The sequence below is a fragment of the Diuraphis noxia genome, unplaced genomic scaffold, assembly GCF_037042655.1.
Source record: "Diuraphis noxia isolate RWA-SAM2 unplaced genomic scaffold, SU_Dnox_SAM2 contig0003, whole genome shotgun sequence".
Classification (NCBI taxonomy): Eukaryota; Metazoa; Arthropoda; class Insecta; order Hemiptera; family Aphididae; genus Diuraphis; species Diuraphis noxia.
In genome coordinates this window covers 43,184,585-43,204,801 of record NW_028301713.1, presented here as the reverse complement: position 1 = coordinate 43,204,801, position 20,217 = coordinate 43,184,585, and the positions used below count along the sequence as shown (strand labels likewise).

At 27.8% G+C, this 20,217-nt stretch overlaps 1 long non-coding RNA gene and 2 other non-coding genes across 3 annotated transcripts in view; 1 reads left to right on the top strand and 2 right to left on the bottom strand.

The window, feature by feature from the left end:
* Positions 1 to 9,803, bottom strand: part of LOC149057403 (uncharacterized) — a 65,876-nt gene extending 56,073 nt beyond the window's left edge. Inside the window, exons 1-2 of the long non-coding RNA XR_016191029.1 lie at positions 9,652 to 9,803; positions 7,005 to 7,068 (exon numbers count right to left, since the gene is read on the bottom strand). This is a non-coding gene — a long non-coding RNA (uncharacterized LOC149057403). The remainder of the gene's footprint in view (positions 1 to 7,004; positions 7,069 to 9,651) is intronic.
* A 2,779-nt stretch (positions 9,804 to 12,582) lies between these two features.
* Positions 12,583 to 12,655, top strand: TRNAV-AAC (transfer RNA valine (anticodon AAC)). Its single transcript has one exon. It is a non-coding gene; the product is annotated as a tRNA-Val (tRNA).
* Positions 12,656 to 14,059: 1,404 nt separating this feature from the next.
* TRNAV-AAC (transfer RNA valine (anticodon AAC)) lies at positions 14,060 to 14,132 on the bottom strand. The gene has a single exon. It is a non-coding gene; the product is annotated as a tRNA-Val (tRNA).
* Between the last annotated feature and the right edge of the window lie 6,085 nt (positions 14,133 to 20,217).

Sequence of the window (20,217 nt, the reverse complement as noted above, 5' to 3'; positions counted from 1 at the left end):
AATTTTGTACTAACGTATACAGCATTAAAATGCTGTATTCAAAATGGTATCACATAAAAGTACTTAAAATACTTCAAAAATAGTATAGGTAACATATACTACATTCATCGCGGAAATAAATCTGATGATTTCGATCTGTTTTCATATAATTACAATTTTTTTATAATTTAATCATTATTAGTATTACATTTAATTACACTAATATGTATTTTTATAGGTACTATAAATGTTTTATTATCTTTATTGGTCAGTCAATAACTATATAATAACAAGAAAAAGTCTCTTTCTAATTTATAAATATAAAATTTATTAAGTCCATTATATTATATGCGATAAAGCCATTTATATGATAATCCCTTCTATTTCCTGTTCAATCATAATCTTTTTGTATAATAAAATCATTTTACCTGTTATTACTGTCTAATATGTTAACACACTCGTAGAATATACAATATAGTATGAAATCTTCATGATTTGTTTTTCCTTGCTTTTTCTCGTATTTCGATCCTTAATATCAAACATTCGAATAATTTAAATTTCATTATATAATCGATCGAATTATTATTGACTTTTTAATTTTTAATGTATTTTAAATACATATATTATTTCTACGAAATTAGAATAAACTGTATTTATATCATAGATATATAGATATATACGCCTATATAATTATAAAAAAGTATTTTCCCGACCTCGAGAGGTCGATAAAGGAGGTATGTTATAACGTTATAAGTTTTAATCAAACGATTCCGAGGCTTTATTGTTTTTTGTACCATTTTAATTTTACGATCAGCAATAGCAATACTATAAACCTTACATTTTATATAGGCTATTTACCCATATTGTTTTTTTTTTTTAATATAAAAATAACGTTTATTGTTATTTCACGAGGACTTGATTTACTCCAACAGTCCAACAATATTATTGTGAAACCGCGTGATCAAATTTCAAAAACATTCTACAGTCCATGCAGCATTATCGTATATAATAATATTATGAGTACCTATCTATAATGTAAAACGTTTTACTCTCACGATGGTTCTTCAGTCTTCACCCAATATCTTTCTCACTGTTTCTTTTGAGGCTACTTTATGCTACCGTTTTTCGACACGTCGTAGAACAACAAATACATATAGGTAGGGACGATTATAGCACATATGCGTGGAACCTACAAAAAAAAATAGAGAAAAAACAATGATGGTATTTTATTATTTTTATGTAAATCGTAATAACACTAACATACGAGTTATATATATGCACTTATGCTTGGTGGAGAAAAGGCCGGTGCGAAACTTTCAGCTATAAACCCCTAGAAAAAGATTTGCTTCGTATGTATACATACACTTTCTACATTTTTTATCCCCGGACTATTGCACTACGGTGGCAAATCTATTTATTTTCTTACCCCAATACGTTTATATATATATATATATCTGTGTGAGTGCACATATATATATATACGTGTGTGTGCGCGTACGCGGGCGCTTTCTTTTTTCAATTTATCGTTTACAGGAAATTGAATCGGATTTTGTGTGTGTGCATGCGAGACCACTCCGCCCAATAATAAAAAGAAACACCATTTTCTCGACCTAATAAAACACAAATATATAAAGCTATCACGCATGACAATATAATACCCCTTCTCGTTTTTCCGCCATGTTTTATACATCAAACACATATATACTTACTACTATATATAATATAACCGCGTGCTCCTTGTCTCGTCTCTCTTCTCTTTCTATACTTTTTTTATTTTATTCGCTCATTTCCTGTCTATTTCTATACGGACAGAAATCATAAACCGAACTCGATAAAAAATCATTACAATCCGAAAATTATAGCTCGATTTCACTAGTCAACCGAAACAGCTATATTTTGCCATAATGACCTATTGCGACCGGAAATCCTGAAAGCATTCAATTGTTCTTGTTTGAAGGATATTAATCGGGATAATTTTTTCAAATTAAATTTATCGATTCATTATAAACGTACTATATATAAAAACCATATGACACTTTAAACGACATTATACTTGATTATAAGTCATATAGCTTTCAATATAAATTAGTATATTATTACTATATTATCATCAATGGTCATCAGTATTTACATGATATTTATAATGTCAATTATAGAAATCTTCATTTATACTTAATAATAACATGTGTATTGCATGTGGACATGTATAGTAAAATTTAGTACAAGTATAAATGTACGATTCTTATATAAATAGTAAATATACCATTAAATCATAAATTAAGTGGTAAAATAATGAAATCTAGTCATAGCGATCGTGAAAATTCGACTTTAAAATAAAAATAACTAATTATTATTCTTAGTTATCGTATTAAAATAAATATCATTTTAATTAAAAACCGTTTACCATTTATATAATTTGGTATGATATTCTATATATATGTAAATAAATTGTTAAATCTAAAGAGAGATAGTATATTATGTTCCATATATGTTCCAACTATGCTAATATGTTCAATTATTTATTTGTGTGATATGAAATTCGAAAATAAGGATAGAATAATGTTTTAACAAACAACGACTACAGATCGGTAAAAAATATGGTTACACTATAGGTATGCATTTTTCAAACATTATTTTATGTTTACGGAATTTTTTTTCCACAGTTTGATCTAAAATTATCAAGAAAATAAAAACAATTACCTCTTTAGTCTCCAATATAGACCTACCATATATATTATATTATACAATATACATTCTGATTCTATACACTCAATTTTTGATTTATAAAAAATCCCACATAAAACTTTTGAGCAATGAGGTTAGCCTTGGGACACATCTGAAAATACTAAAGGGATCGCATTTTATAAAAGCCTATAATTTCTCGTTTTTTTTATAATCTAAAAATATTACGCAGGTATAATAACCTAACTTTAAAAAAACTAAAGACTTTTTACACTATCCGCATTTGAATAATCCATAGTAAAATATCTTCACTGACATCAAAAAAGTATTTATTTATACTAAAATGATCCGTTAAGTGTAGCTGCAGAATAAGAATTATAAACACTATTAGCTATAGTATGAAATGACGACGGACAATCTAATAGGTGTACTGCTTGATAAATAATAAATTATTTTATGCCCTTCAGCCAATCGTCAGATCATATAATATAGACGTTCCCTTATCCGTTCAAATTAATTACTTTAGACAGTATATTTGGGTACAAAGAAAATTATAATGTTTAGATTGTTTGACTAATATTAAAAATGAAATAATTATTGTGTCGTATATATAAGAAACATATATTTATATATACATAAAACATATATTATATTATACTAAAATATCGTCTTATTTTTATTTCACGACATAAACCTTGCGATATATAACAGTAGGAAATCTGTTTTTAATTAAAATATATTATGTAAATAGGGTAAATAAATAGATCAAAATATAGTTATAATTATAGTTTACGCATAACAATATGTAAAGAGCTAAAAAAAAATTATTAAGTACATTTATTAACAATTTATAATAATGTTGTACGCTTATATAAATTATATTATATAACAAGTGTAGGTAATATGTAATAAAGGCAATATAACAAACTACCGCACTAAAAGGTCTAAAATGTTTAAATCACAGAAACATTTGTTTAAGTAAATTAAAAACAATGAAATTACTGAAATCAAATATGTTACACAGCCAAACGTGTTTCAGAAAAAGTGCAGCCATGCTTGCAATGGATTTATTTTAGAAAAAAACATAATAACTCTTGGATTTTGAGGTTTATTACACTAGATAATATTATAATAAGTTATAAGAATGTTATATTAACTTTTCGGATAATATCTGATATTTTTAATTAACATATTCAAAATTGTTTTAATATAATGATAATATCCTCAATATATTAAATTAAGGCAAATACATATATTTTATTAGATTTTGATTGAAAATAATTCGTATAAAATTAGCACTCCCAGTATATCGGCTTCGTTAATAAAATTACTCTAAGCGGAAATCAACCGTTTCTTAAGATTTAATATTTATGTATATGGTCTACGACGGCCAATGCTAGAAATAATAAATAAAACGTTATATGGGCATTGGGGCAGGTATATAGGCAGTTTGATTAAAATAGTTTTATTACCAAATCTTGTGAAAATGGATAAAACTATTCAGGTAAATACTAAATAATATTCCCAATAACATTTGTAATTTATGGTGAAATAGACTGCTTCTTAGTTCATTAAAAAAAGAAGTTCGTATTGCCTTATAATGGTGTAAAAAATCTGAATAATTAAAAATATAGTTCTGAAGTAGATGTACTTAAATATGCCGAAAATCAAAACTTTAATAAATATATATAACCCCTTATATAACTTAAAGAAAAAAAAAATAGAGGTGAGTATTCTTGGCGAACACTCTATACATATACTTCCTTAAAAATTATAATTCTTTTTTTGGTTAAAATACGTTTTATAATATTTTAAATATCTCATACATTACACAATCATAACAAGCACTATTTCTTCGAGTTGCAAGTTAAAACCTATATCCCCCAAACTTTATCTCTGCAGGTTTGACAATCAAAAATTCTTCTTAAGCTAGCTTGAAATATAATTGTTTATTGATTAATAAATAGGTATTTCATATATTCCAAGATTCATATTGGTCAGAATATCTAATGAAATTTTAAATTCCTTGTACATGGAACAATATTATATAGGTATCTACTGATTTATGAACAGTGAGAAGAATTATTGTTGTACAATTATTATCGTAAATTAGTGAAGATAATAATTAAAAGTATGGAATTAAAAATAAAAATGATTTATTTTTAAAACAACAAAATGAATATAGTATGTTCTTTAAACACACGATACAGATCACATCAAATAAAAAAGCATTTCGAAAGCACTTTTTGGTATAATATGACCAAAGATATAATTTATAATTTATATGATTCCAATTCATGTAATTCACTCTTAATATTATTTGGGTTTTATTTTAGTACAAAGGAAAAGAATGAACGTCATTGTTTGTTTGAAATTACAAGGTATTTTTTATTTAATTTTATATAATACATATGTAGGAATGTAGGATACGAACACATCGCAGATAGGTTGTGAACACAGTATTGGAATTAATCGATTCCGACTAGTGTTTAATGACATTGGAATCGATGGAGCGCACAGTCTAAACGCGTATCTTATTTATGTAGGACAGGTAGATATAATATTCTGAAGAGGGTATAGAGATTATTATCCAATATATTATAAATATTTAATAAATACACGCACACACACACGTCATATACACACATTCGTATAGGTATAAAAAGTAGTTGTCAACAATGGCTCCACCTCGTCATAAGTCATAACAAATAAACCTATACATATACACATTAGTCAATTATAATTAGTTTCAGTCGACGACGCCCACCATGAAATTAGTCGATCCACCTCCGAATGTAGGTACATATATTATATGAAAATCTTTTCGAGAAACAACGTTTACGATTCCCCTTCTTAACAACCGTCACCATCACACACTTACAATTTTACCTACCAACTCAAACAACGAAATCAAATATTAAATATACGATTTTTTTTTTAATCTTAAAACAGAACAATACTTTTATTATGTATATTGTGTATACATACAAAAGTATACAAGCCACTGCATTTATGTGCATACATATAGCCATATAGGTGTTATATAGCGGGTTGAAACACTATTTTTAATCAGGTTATTAACGGCTTTATTTCAGGACAACTTTATAGTAATTAAACGGTTCAATTAGAACGTCACGACTCGCGATAATCAAAAAACAATATAATAATATATTAATATTAATTCAATGGTTGTGGTACGTTGGCGCACAGAACGTCGCACACCGCGGATACGCGCACGACTGCTGGAGTCGGACATACCGAACTGGGCCGTGGCCTGGCGTCTTATCAAGCAGTGTAGCTAACATAGGTATATACTATATGATATATATATATATATATATATATAATACAGGGTATAATGTGTATATAGTTTTAAGATGTGTATGGTTTGATTGATTATAAACAAGTTAATATACGATAGTGGAACGGGGGTCCGGAGGCGTGTTTAAATGATTCGAAAAATAATATAATGTAATGAATTACTTTTGATTAAAACCGATATGCGTGTCGAAAAAAAATACGAGCTGTTTGTATTATATATACATTACAAAATGCGTAGTGCGTACTACATATATGTATATATATATATATACATTATATTATAGTTCTAAACAATATACTTCCCAACTGCAGTGACGCGACGACGAAGAGAATATTATACAAGATTAATAATTTATGTTTCCACCCGATATCGTTGTATGCAAGATATCTGACATAATATTCTGATCGACAAACAGATGACAGTAAGTATATTATATTATTATATTTTGAATATTATTTTCTGGAGTGATGAATAAAGTAATATTACTCTATGTAGGGCGATTACTTGAACTGCAGTGAATATTCGTTATTTTGATAAGTATTAACTTTGTGGACATTTCGTATACTGGAGAAATGTAGGTATGATACACAGTAATACCTATATTTAAATTATAATTTAAAAAAAAAAAAAAAACTATAAGAGTCTATTATGTTGTTGGTATAAAACCACAATACATCGAGATATTTTAAAAAACCCACTTATAGGTATTTGCTTTGAAAAAAAATACGTTTGTAAAAAGTTTGACAAATAGGCATTGGACAAAAAGTTTCTTTTAATTTTATCAATAATAGAATAATAATAAACATCTAAAGTAAAGGTTGCCATTTAAACATCAAAAATCTTGAAAACGGTTTCATCAAAAAATATAAAATAATGAAGCTGATATTATAATTTATACCTAGTGGTTATGAAAATGTTAATAACTACAATATTTATTTTTCGAAAGCGTGATAATAATTTTTATTTACTCAATTTAGTAATAATTATATAGAAATAATGATATTCGCTTAAAAATAGTTACTTTTGAAGTTTCGACACTGTATTAACATGTAGCATTGATTACGTTATCCAAATTCAGCTGCAACCTGCAAATTAAAAATATTTACCAAGTATATATCAACAGTACTCAAATTCAGATTAAATTTTAAATTAAACATATTTTATAATAAATTAGTGTCTTATTTCTGAATGTTCTAAGAGTTCTATGATATTATAGGATTTAATAAAAAAAACCAAATAAATAAATAAATAATATTAAAACTTTATGCATACAATAAAGCATATTATATGCGTTAAATACCTATATGAAATCGAATCCGTTGGTTTTTTTTGACGACCAATGAAAAAGAACCATATATATTTAGATATTTGTTTAAACCAGAGATATCTTCGACGTTAAATCCAACGTTATAAGCTTTTTGTTTAAATAATGAAAGAAAAATAGCACAATTTACGTTTTTGACCGTAATCGAGATCAAACTATAAAGTACAATACTTCGATTATAAGTAATAAACGGAAACGTCGAAGACCGAATTCATATATGATTAATAAACATAACTATATAAGTGAGTCGAGTTAAAAATAATACATTTATTGAGGTTAGCAACACGCCACACGGTATACATGAATAACATTATAGTAATATTACTATCAGAGTAGATTCTAGTCTCGAAATATGATACGTTTTTATAAGTACCTTAGTACCTACTACCTATATAACACGAATTAAGATCATTTAAGTCACAATATCGAATATGGGTAATATCCTATAAAAATAGAAAACTGTGTAGGTTCTAATCTATTGACTATAGCATTATATTATTATTAAAACGTTCAAAAACCTTCGTAAGCACGACATTTATTTATGCAAATCTATATTATATAATATCTACATATTATACAACATTAATTAAACGGGCATAGAACCAGTGTCAGATTACCTATTAGGCAAAGTACGCACACGCTTAAGTGCACCACTTTTATTGAGGCTCTTTGAAAACGGAAATTTTTTGTTTCATATACATTTTATTTACGGATTAATGAAACTTAAGTCAATATGAATATCATATAATGCATTATATGCAGTATTTTTTGGATTATGTAAATTCCTTAACTTGATAATATTTATTGTGTATAACCAGGCAACGATGGACGTTTACCGTGGTACGTTCCGAGCTCTCGTCGATCGCTGTATATTATAATATTTGAAGTTGAATTTTTATAGTTGACTACTTGACTAGCTATCGCACGCCTCGGACGTTGGGCATGCTGAAAAAATGTTTCTCGTGAGTTGAAAAATAGTTAATGTGCGAACCTGGAACCACACTTTAGTTATCTATAGAGGTTGAAAAAGCTATAATATCCTCCAAGTCTCAAGGAACTTATTGATAGAAGTAACTTTTATTGACAACGGTTGAACCATTTATATCAAGCGATGGGATTATCGATGAACAGCATTCATATTTATAATCATTTTTATTTTTTATTTGTAGAAAAAATAAAACAATAATTCATTTTTTCTGTAAATTAATAAGAATTTTATTCAAATAATTTAATAAACATTGTTTTGTGTATTAAATTTATTTAGTTCTTCTTAAAAGTGCTTAATTTAATTATTGAATTGTAAAATTAAAGACGTAATAAGTTGGTAATTATTTGCAAAGGGTCCCAACATTTTATCTGCTAAATGTAGTGTATTAAATTTACTAAACATTTTATTGCGTTAAATATTAGTAGAGATAAACGTTATATGAGAAGGTTATTGTAGAGATGGTAGAAGCATGATAAAAGTAACTTCAACAATGCATATAGCAAAGCGATAATTTGTATAATTACACATTTTAATTATTATTAAAATGAAATTATATATTTCATCTGAAAAAAATACGTAAGTGAACACTGTAATTAAATTTTATATTTAAACACGAATATTCTCATCGCTTGACTATCCATATTAATTGAAACGTCAAATGAAAATCCGGAAAAGGGGGGCGGGTCTTATCAATGCTACTTCAGTCATCACATCACTAATTTCTCGTCAAATATGTACATTGATAATATATTAAAGTAGGTAGGTATATTATTACAGTGTCGTATGTTTATTATATTGTATGTAAATACATACTTACGAGTTAGAAGAATATAGGATGATTTCTTTCCATGATATTCGTCCTCAACAGATATATAGTTTTATGATTGTGTAAAATTTTTACTTGAAATTGAGGTATTTTTGTTATAACTGAACTAAGTGCTGGTAAAAATTATTACCACTAAAAGTTAAGTGTACAATATTATAATTAATACGCGATATTATTCTATAATCACTTATTGGTGGTAATCAATTGGTTAGGTTAATGTTTGACAATGCTAGATTTGTAATAAAATCCCACTACGCATAATTTAAAGGTAACATTTTGTTGTAATTTATTGTGTTTGACAAGCTCATTGACAAAATACCACTAATACGATAAAATTTTAATTAATTAATAATATACAATTTACATGAAGTAAATAAAATGTGTACCTAATAAATAATGATGACACTACTCAGAGAGTATTATAGTGTCCTAAATTGCTAAATACTTGTTATTAAAACTGAATATTTTTTACTCCAATTAAATAAAAATAATATTATTCAACTATAGTAATAATTATTTCTGCATCTTACTTCAAAATTTATACTTGACTGTTATTCTGTTTTACTTTATAGAAAAGCACTAACACTATCACTATAAACGATTATGATATTTTATTCTCATCCATCACTATAACACCGTGCTAATATTAAATAATACAAATACTAATATATAATAAGCTTCACAAAAATAAAACTATATTCATTCATTGCATGCATACGACATTGACGCTCATTAGTTTTTGCTTGAATATGCTTTTAAATTGATTTATACCATGTACAATTATTTTATTGTTTTTAATCATACCTATGAATATTTTGACTTTAGATTAAATCGTTAATAAGAATAATAAGATAATATATCAAGAAAGAGATATGTGACTGTTAACCTACACAGGTTGTACACAGATAAGATAAATTTAAGTATTTAGTAATAGTTTAAGCAATAATTATGATGCTAGAATTTTTGTACTTATCTAATTAAAAATGTGATCATCAAGAACATTACAAAATAGCAACGCCGTATTATAAAGGGATTTTATTATTTTCACTATGTACCAATTATTATTACTTGCGTAGCCACAACTAGACATTTTTTCAGAGGCCACATGATTAAAATTATGGAGCAAATAATGATTATTGTATATCATTATGTTATAAATATTATGTAAAATTAATTTATGTAGAATATTATATGTAAAATACATATATTGATAATTTCACTTTCACATATAAGTACCTATTTCATCTATATTTATTGGGTACCTATATATAGGTTGTAGGTACTACGATTGATATTTGATCATCATCAAATCAAGTTCCAATAATCTAACATCTCTTTGTTGGACCTCAAAATCAGAGTAAATACACCAGCGAAAAAAATCCCTTTCTATAATATAACGTACCATCGACATATGCAATATGCAAACATAATATAATTCATAACCATTGATTATCGCTTATCAGCAAGTATACAAATTAAATTTGAACTTTCACAGTTACAATTCATGGCCAAACAGGCTATCATAAACAGTGAAATCTTATCACCTCAAGAGTGCGTATGGTCTGTGGAGTATACGGTTATGTAAGATATTTCTGCAGTATAATAATATACATAATAAAATACATTGGCAAGGTGAAGGTGTAGGATATGGCGGCTGGAGTTAGTGGTATTACAATAACATGCACTAATTGTTTATTAAAAATTTACATCATGGTTATCATATCTTAAACATTGAAAAAATACTATGGAAGATCTATTCCCCTCTACCCCTCCCCTGTTTAACCACCACTGGATCTAATAAAAGTCTAAGTATAGCCACAAAACATAATTGTGTTATAAATTCGTAAACCATAAACTATTAAAATATTAACCCCATGAAAACTCGAATTATTGGCTTAGCAATAACTGCTAGTTAAGATAATAAATTAATAACTATGTGGAAACAAAGCACATACTATAGTCAAAATCAGTACATAAGAAGATAGTCAAATATATATGTTTCGTTGCTGCTCCCAGTTCTTCAATTTAAAATTTAAAAATTTAATATAAGTATAGGTATTTTAGAAAAGCATTTATATATGTATTTTAAACTATACTATACGTTCATTTCAATATTACTGATTCATATTAGGTAATTCAGTTAGTTAGTTAGTTAGTTCATTATTATCATAGTTGTAGGTACTTACTCATTAATGACAATTAACTGATAACAAAAATCACGTGAAGCTTTAAATGTTTTCCGCGGTGAAGTGATTGTCACACATCTATTCCTAACGTGAAGAATGTTCCCAGTACGCTCTAAATTTATCATGATTCACAATATGGGTTTTATTTACATATTTTTCTGAAACCGAATAGCTGCAAAAACAGATACCACACGAGATCGAAAGTTTGGCATTTAAATTATATTTATCTTTCATTTTAAAAATAAATATATAATCTTACAACAGCTTTTTTTATAATTTCTTTAGCAATCGATAATCTTTAAATAAAATTAAGCCCCAATAAATCGACTTAAAATGTATTGGCCCATGACTCAAATAAATATACGTTTATCTTGTTAATTATTACAGTAATATTAATACCTAACTAATTATTATTATTTTTCACATAAATGTATATAATGTATATTATATTAACACTAGCGAATAACTAGAAAAAATGTTATGTTGAAGATTGAAATGCATAACATATAAGTGATTACCCCACTCCTGCATCCTGACCAAAACTAGGAATAGGGAAGCGCTAAAACAGCTTTATTGGAGGAGAGGTATTACTACACCATCTCAATTCAAGAAAAAATTTGAATTTATTCAAATGCCTTGCCGGAAAACCAGAACAATCAAACATTGAATTACAATGCATATGTCCTGAAAATTGGGATAACGGCACCGCTGGGACACTCAGAGGGATATTTGGAACAACTTCTAAAAAAAAATAAAAGAATCGTAAAAAGTTTAATGTTGTCGTTAGAAACGTGGTACAAAAAAGTCCTGCTTTGTTAAGTACAATGATTAATAAATTTAAAAAAAAAATCAATTAGAAATTCTTTGAATATTAGTCAATTGATATAAAATAATAATTTGAATATGTCTACGGTTAAAAATACAAAAATAAATAATAATGGTATATCTATATATTGATAATAAATTGACACTTAATATAATATACCTATAATTTCTCAGTTTATAGTGTTTACACTTTACACAATACTCATATTTTTTAAAGTTTAATAAAACAGACTAACTGAATCAACATAAAATTTGAAATATCAGTGAAATCTATCAACAACTATATTGTTTTCATCATTACCTAAAAGCTCATCTGTTTTATTCTTTTGGAAATATTTATTCTTGTCCATAATAATAAATTTATTATTATATAAATAAGTTTGTCGTCAATATTATTTTTATTTTAAGACGAATAACTAGGTATAATGAAGTTTTTAAAAGTCATTAACTGTTTCCGTGGTGTAGCGGTTATCACATCTGCCTAACACGCAGAAGGTCCCCAGTTCGATCCTGGGCGGAAACATTAATATTTTTGTGTATTTTGTATTAAAAGTACGTATACTTTATTCATTTCTAACATTTATTATTTTTATTTTATAGATAAATGGAATATATTTAAATAAAAAAATAATTAAAGGTTCTAATTCATCATTAAGAAGGTTTATTTACTATTGTTCTATAAATTTACAATACTAAACAGAGATATGACGTATTTCGCAGTATTTGTATACGTCTAAAACCATAAGATCGCCCTTTTAGGTAGCTATATCTAGTTAAATTTTTATGTACATTATACCCTAACCTATGTAGCTATAAATAAAAATATATAAACTATAAACTTTTATAGAAATAATTTTAGTACTTGAAATACAAACTGGTTATATAAATTTACGCTCGTACAGTCATAATCAAATAACAATAATTGTCTATAAGTGTGCGCATAATAATGAAAATATTTATTTACCTATATTATGCTATATTACTATATTAGTATTATAATTTAATATTTATAGACTACACTGTACTTGAGATGTACAATGTAGTAATGTACCTATATAAGTAGGTAGTACTTCTTTGTAGTTATATATAACTTATCCAAATTTTAACTTAGAATATCTATGAAAAAACGGTTGTACTTATACTTTTTCCCCCTATATATATATACTTATTGTATTCAATTTTTAAATTGAAACTAAAAAAACACTACAAATTTTTAACTACCAACAAAATAATTTAATCATGATTGTAATTAATTACATGAATATTTTAACAATACATAAATGTATAAAAAATAATCTCGTCTATGCTGTATCTTTAATATTTTTAACTGAAAATTATATAAGCTTTTGAGAAACCTTGAATGACATTCAGTATTTTGATACAGTGAACAATTTTTTACAGGCATAATTGAAAAATCAACTAAAAAAAAAATGTTATTTATCATGGCTATAAATAGTTTAAAAAGGATCAAACTAAATAATACATAATAAAATTGTATCATGTTTGGGAAAGAAGTCAGAAATTTGGTACAATAATTTGAAGTATTTACGGTTTTTAATTTTAGAGTTATACCAAAAAAAATTGTTATTATCAAAAAATTGTTTTGCACAAAAACTTTAAATTTTTCTTGACGCATTTGAAATTAACTGAGATTTTTTGTGGAGATACACCAAGTTTCATATCAATAAAAAATGCAGAAGTAGAAAATCAAAGCATTTTTACTGCTCAGAAAGGTGATATTGATAATATAATAGACAAAAAAAACACATTCGTCAAGTCAATCAGTAAATTTTTTCGAACCACTCAGAATCTGAAAGAAATACTCATTCTTCTTACTTTTTTTTCTATGTTTATAGAAAATGTAATACAATCACATTTATTATTTGAATATGTTACAACAATTTGAAAAAAAAATGCAAAAAACTAATGTTTCCGCCCAGGATCGAACTGGGGACCTTCTGCGTGTTAGGCAGATGTGATAACCGCTACACCACGGAAACGTTGATACAACGTCTCGATTTGATTTGTTTTAAGTTTATTTATTTCCCATTATCTTTATAGACAATAACTATAAATTCAAATTTTTATCCTTTTTAAATGGAAATAGTAATAAAAAATGAAATAATAAAAAAAATGCAAATAGTGATATACAGCGATCAGTGTTTTTTTTAGAATTTAATTTTTAATACAATGCCTATGAAAACAATTTGCAGTAGATACGCCAGACAAAGGCATTTGTTTCCTATAGTTTTATTGTCATTACAGAAAAAATATCTAGCTGAATTCAACTCAACAATAGTTACCTAGTTAGCACATTATATAACTTCATGGTTATGAATATAGTTAAAGTATCTACAATTTTGTATAGTATCTTTAAATAATTATTTATTTTAGGAAATTTTTGCCAAGAAGTATAACAAAAATCTATTGAAGATTCTGTTTACTGGATCTTTCCAGTAGTAATCGTAGCTAGATTATACATCTACAATATAAAGTTAAGTTAGGAAAGTTTTAAGAACAATTATTGAGGTAAGTTGTAGGTACATCTTCAGGTAAGTAATATCGGAAATCCTAGTGCTATCTCAAAGTACTCCCTGTGCTGTGAGGGTATAATACCGACTAATGGTTTTTCTTATTCTTATAACACGCTGTTCATAACTATATAGGTATCTAAATTATTTTAAATAGATTTCAGAAAAGGTAGACAAGATGAGTAGTTCAGTCCCTTTTTAATTTGTTTATAAATATATAATCTACCGTATAATATACGAACGTCTAGATGGGAGATGTTAAATTATTTTTTTGGATTAGCTATAAGCATCCCAGCATCCCCTATTTTTATCTATTGGTATACGTAAACTAGTATATTACATAGGTAGGTTTTAAGTAGGTATGATATTAGTTGCAAGTATATTAATATATAATAATTAATTTTATATTTGAATATGAGCATAATGCATTATATATTTATATATTTAATTAATGATAAGTAATAACTAATAAGTAACTAAGATGGTTATATTAACATGGGTCATGATGTCATGATATACTTATATATTATATATATATAGATTTAGGTTAGTGACTACTAGTTTAATAATATATTATATAGGTTCCATTATAGGTGATGCAAATATTTAATATGTTAGTGTGTATGGGTCCACATTATTATAATCGATATATGCTAATATCAACAGCCAGTCCTACCTCTGTCCTCTAAATACCTATTACCTACACATATTTATGACAAGCCATAAATCACCGTCGTTGACTCGTCGATTTAATTACATTCATTTAAATATAATAAGTAGGTATATAACATAAGAATAACATGTTATTATAAATACAATTATTGCATCAGTATTGCACCGACATCCAACCAACTAAATAATATCATTTAAATTTTAAAATACGTAATATAATATATATAATAGGTCATAACGATATATTCTAGTTTTAATAGGTACCTATACCTATATTTATTATGCTCATATAACCACGGACACGGTATATCGCATTATGATCAGGCGAACAGATATAATAAGTTACAACTATAATAGCTAATACTATATGTATAGGTGCCCACGACTCACGTTTAATAGAACTCGTATATAATTGGTAGTACCTATAATAATATTATATAAACGACGTTTTGGAATTTTAATTGAAAATCTCTATATAGGCACCCGAATCAGACGCACCGAGCGTGCTACGTGTCATAATACTATATAGATCGTATCGTATAGATACATACTGTGCACATGGAATATTTTATTCTTATCAATGTATGAGACATATATTGTATAAACACTATAAACGATTTATAACGGAAAATCATGGCAATGTGTCTTATACACATATCGACAGAGACATTTTTTCAAAGGGCGCGAAAACTAATTTTCACTCTAACATTATTATTATAATGATAACAATTTGTTTCAAAATATTTTCCAAAGCCTACGTTACGCGTGTGCCACTTCGCCCACCCACAACAATATATAATACGATACAGAATGCGTCAGTAAGCCTGTAATGTATATAGGCATATTATAATGTTATGCGTATAATATACCACAGGCACAAGCCGCACAACAGACGTACAAGACGACGACGACGACGACGCATATTTACAGCCGTGACCAATAATTATTATTATTATTTTATCCGAACAACAAACAAATAGCGCGCGCGGACAGGTGTTTGTTGGTGCTCGTCGTCAGTCGTGCTGCCCGGCGCGACGACGACGACGACGACGATAGGTGTGTATTATAATATTATTATATTTTTATTTGGAGAATAAATTACGGTGAAAGTAAAGCGGGACCCCGTACGCGTATACAATAATATACACACACACACACACACACATATTTTTTTACATTTATATTATTATGTATGTATAGGCATGTTTATAGCCGTCTGCGCGTCTGCCCCGGTGCGGAGGACATCTTTTATAATATGCTTGTCCGTATAATAATATATAAGTTCTCGCTGGCTCTGCAGTATTTACTGTTTATATTATGTGGGTACATCGTCGTCGTCGTTAGTCGTTACCCTCACCGTCGCGCGCGTCGTCTCACGGGTCGGGCTTCGATTGTTATCGCGTAAAGACTTTATTAACCGCGTATAAAATATGTGCCGAAGATTCCAGAAATGTCACTTTTAAGGTATTTAGCCGGTAAAACGGACCCGACATTCCGTGGAGATCGAGTTTCCAACTGCACACACATATATATTTATATATATAATGTATACCCGTTCATATATACATACACAACTATACATATTATGTATTACTTACATATATATTACTATTTCCACACGCCGATTGTGTAGTGTGTACCTATAAGACTGTATACGCCGTTCACCATTAATATATTATTATTATTATTATTATTATTATCATCATCATTGTGTTTATTATTATTATTATTATTATTATATTACACCACTCAGAATATTATATACGAATAAAAACGTATATTATAATAATATAATACGTGTATGCGCATATATGTATATTATAATATGAACACGCGTATAATAATATTATGTTTAATTCCACAGTCGTTTCACGACACGGTTTTTTTTCTTTCTTGTACCTCTGCCCAGACTTTAAGATGTGTGTGTTGTACAGACACCATTAACACAGCGTTAATATCCATATACTATCGTTATTGCTTCGCGACCTTATCACTCATTAGAACGTACGTTTGCATTTTATTATTACTATTTACTACCATAATATACATTGAATTATTATTTTTATATTTAAGGCATTTCTTTCCACATTCGCTCATCCAATTTTACATGTTACTTATTGTTACAAAATGCCACCACGGCAACACTGGTTAGTCGTCGTCGTTAAAATACATTAGTAATACATGGAATATGGATAAACGCAATTACCACCGAAAAGTTTATTGTTATAACTTATAACTTATAAGTAGCGTTCGGGCCTAATAGAACTAAAAATTCATTAAAATAAACGCTTATAAACATCATTATATAAGCATTTAAAAAACTTAAATTTAAGCAAAAATATTTATCAAAAAAAAAATCTAACTAAAAACTCAAACAAAATAAAAATAAATCTTTATCTTTATATTATAAAATAAATTAAACTTCATTTTTGAGACTTAAAGGATTTTATGAATTTTCCGAAGGATTTTCTGAATAATAATATATAAACGATATTTACAAATAGTTGAAAACATTATAAAAACGTAGAAATACTGGTCAAATGAGCAGAAATCGCGAAAAAAACACTTTCAAATTTCATAATTGAACGTGTTATAACATGAAATACACATCCATAGCACTATTCTACATTTTAAGTCAATCTATAAAGATAAGCAAATGCTTTAAGTCCTGAGCCTTGTTTATAAGAATGACAAGCATAGAGTTGAATAGGGGGAGACTAAGGGGGCTATAGCCCCACAGAATCCTGTCCATGTATGAGAACTGAAACATTTTAATTTAAAAAAAAGGATATAGCTCTCCGGCCTCTCCCCCATATTATAAATTCATCACGCTACGCCTATGATAACAAGTACTTTAATGTTATACCGTATATTTTTTTTATTTTTTTTTTTTTATTTAAAGGAAAAGGCTTCAACAACATAGGTTATTAGCCTGACATTAAATTATTACATGGTATTTTTCTTAAGATTAGTTATTACATAATATATACATATTTTATTGTTACAATTTTTTTATTATATTTGTGATGTTTAAAAAGGTTAGTATTTTGTTTGATTGATTTTCGCCAAGTGCTTCTGCTATGGTGGGTGGCATGTTGAGATCGCTGCAAATTTGGGAGTATTGTGGGCACTCTTCTATTATGTGCTTGATGGTTAGTGCGGTGTGACAGGGTTCACATATTGGTTGAGGTTCTTTACTGATTAGGTATGAGTGAGTGAGGAAAGAGTGTCCGATTCTGGTGCGGGTGATTGCAATGTCTTGGCGTCGGTTGAGATTTGGGGGGGTGTTCCATTTTTTGATTGTTTTTTTAAAAATATTTTTGAGTTTGTTAGACAATGTTATTGAGTTCCAGTAGTTTTGCCAAGATGAGAGGATTTTCTGGTTTATAGAGTTTTTGATGTCGATGCTGGATATGTTGTTTATTGTAGGGTTAAGGATGGTTTTCGTTGCCAGTTCGGCATGTTTGTCTGCTTTTTCATTCCCTATAATTCCGGTGTGAGATGGGACCCACATGAATGCAATGTTTTTTTTTGTTTGTACCAGGCATGCTTGGATGTTTGATGTTATTTCATTTCTTGGTGATGTGTTTTTGAGTGCTAGTAGGGTGCTGAGGGAGTCACTAATTATGAGTATATCGTTAGTCTCTAGGGTATTAGCAAGTTTTACCCCATACCGTATATTGTATATGCATCTATCATGTTTTCAATTTACTTACACTTAAAATTTACACGTGAGGCTCTAGATTATTGGATACTACGCGATTTATGAGTGTGAAATATGTAGGTGACTATAATGACTCCACACACATACTCGTAGTATTATATATATATATATTTTTTTTGTTTTTTTTTATTAACAGAATCGAGTCCGCGGCTACTGTGGCCATTGGACGAACATTATATTAACAAAATTATACATAGTAATACATTTTTATGTAGAGATACAATATACAAAGGAGAGAAAACAATGAAACATTGCGTTAACTTATTGTATTAAATTTTGTTAAGAAATCCTGTAATGCGGAGAAATTCCAGGGTAGTTGTGAGGTTGCTTTGCTCGGGTCTGTGTTATTCGGAGAGTTGGTCCGGAAGGTTCAAATCTCTCCTAGTATTATATTAATTTATAGTATGTTATATAAGTATTATAACTATAATAATAATAGGATCTAAGGTGATGAGAAGTGAAAATCTAACCTAAACAAATAACAAATGGGCGTATACAGCCAGGTTATAATCTGGTTGGCAGGGCGGAGATGCCCTTATATAGAAGTGGCAAAATTATCGTTTTCCCTTCTTCTTGAGCTTTAATTAATTTAAAATGATTTTTTAAAAAACATTATATTTGCGAACTTGAATATTACCATACTGCAGGTTAAAATATTAATATTTTAAAAAGTGACAAGCACACTTAAACATTTGCTTATATTCTATACTTAGCTCACCATATTTAGCCACAATATCAAAAAAATGTATATTTTATTTACCTCCTTTGAATGATATTGGAGACGAATATTCAGTTTCGTAATATTAAATTAAAAATATGTGCAGTTTTTAAAAAAGTGAAAAACTTAAAATAATTTATAAAAAAATTTGTGTGACTTAAAATTGTTGTATAAAAAATACATTTTTAAAACGGTTATACTTTTTATTTCATCGAGTGTTATAGTGTTCACTGTTAACCATTAAAAGAATAACTCTTTAGTCATTGATGCAACTAACCCAAAAACAATTTGGAGGGAGATAAACATTTTCCTAAAAAGTAACCCAATGGAGTTTATGATACACATAACACATGTCCACCATCATGGTATACATGATGTATCTATATAGGTATAGTGCTTTTTGATGTGACCCATTGGCTAAAAATTGTTCATGAAGCAAC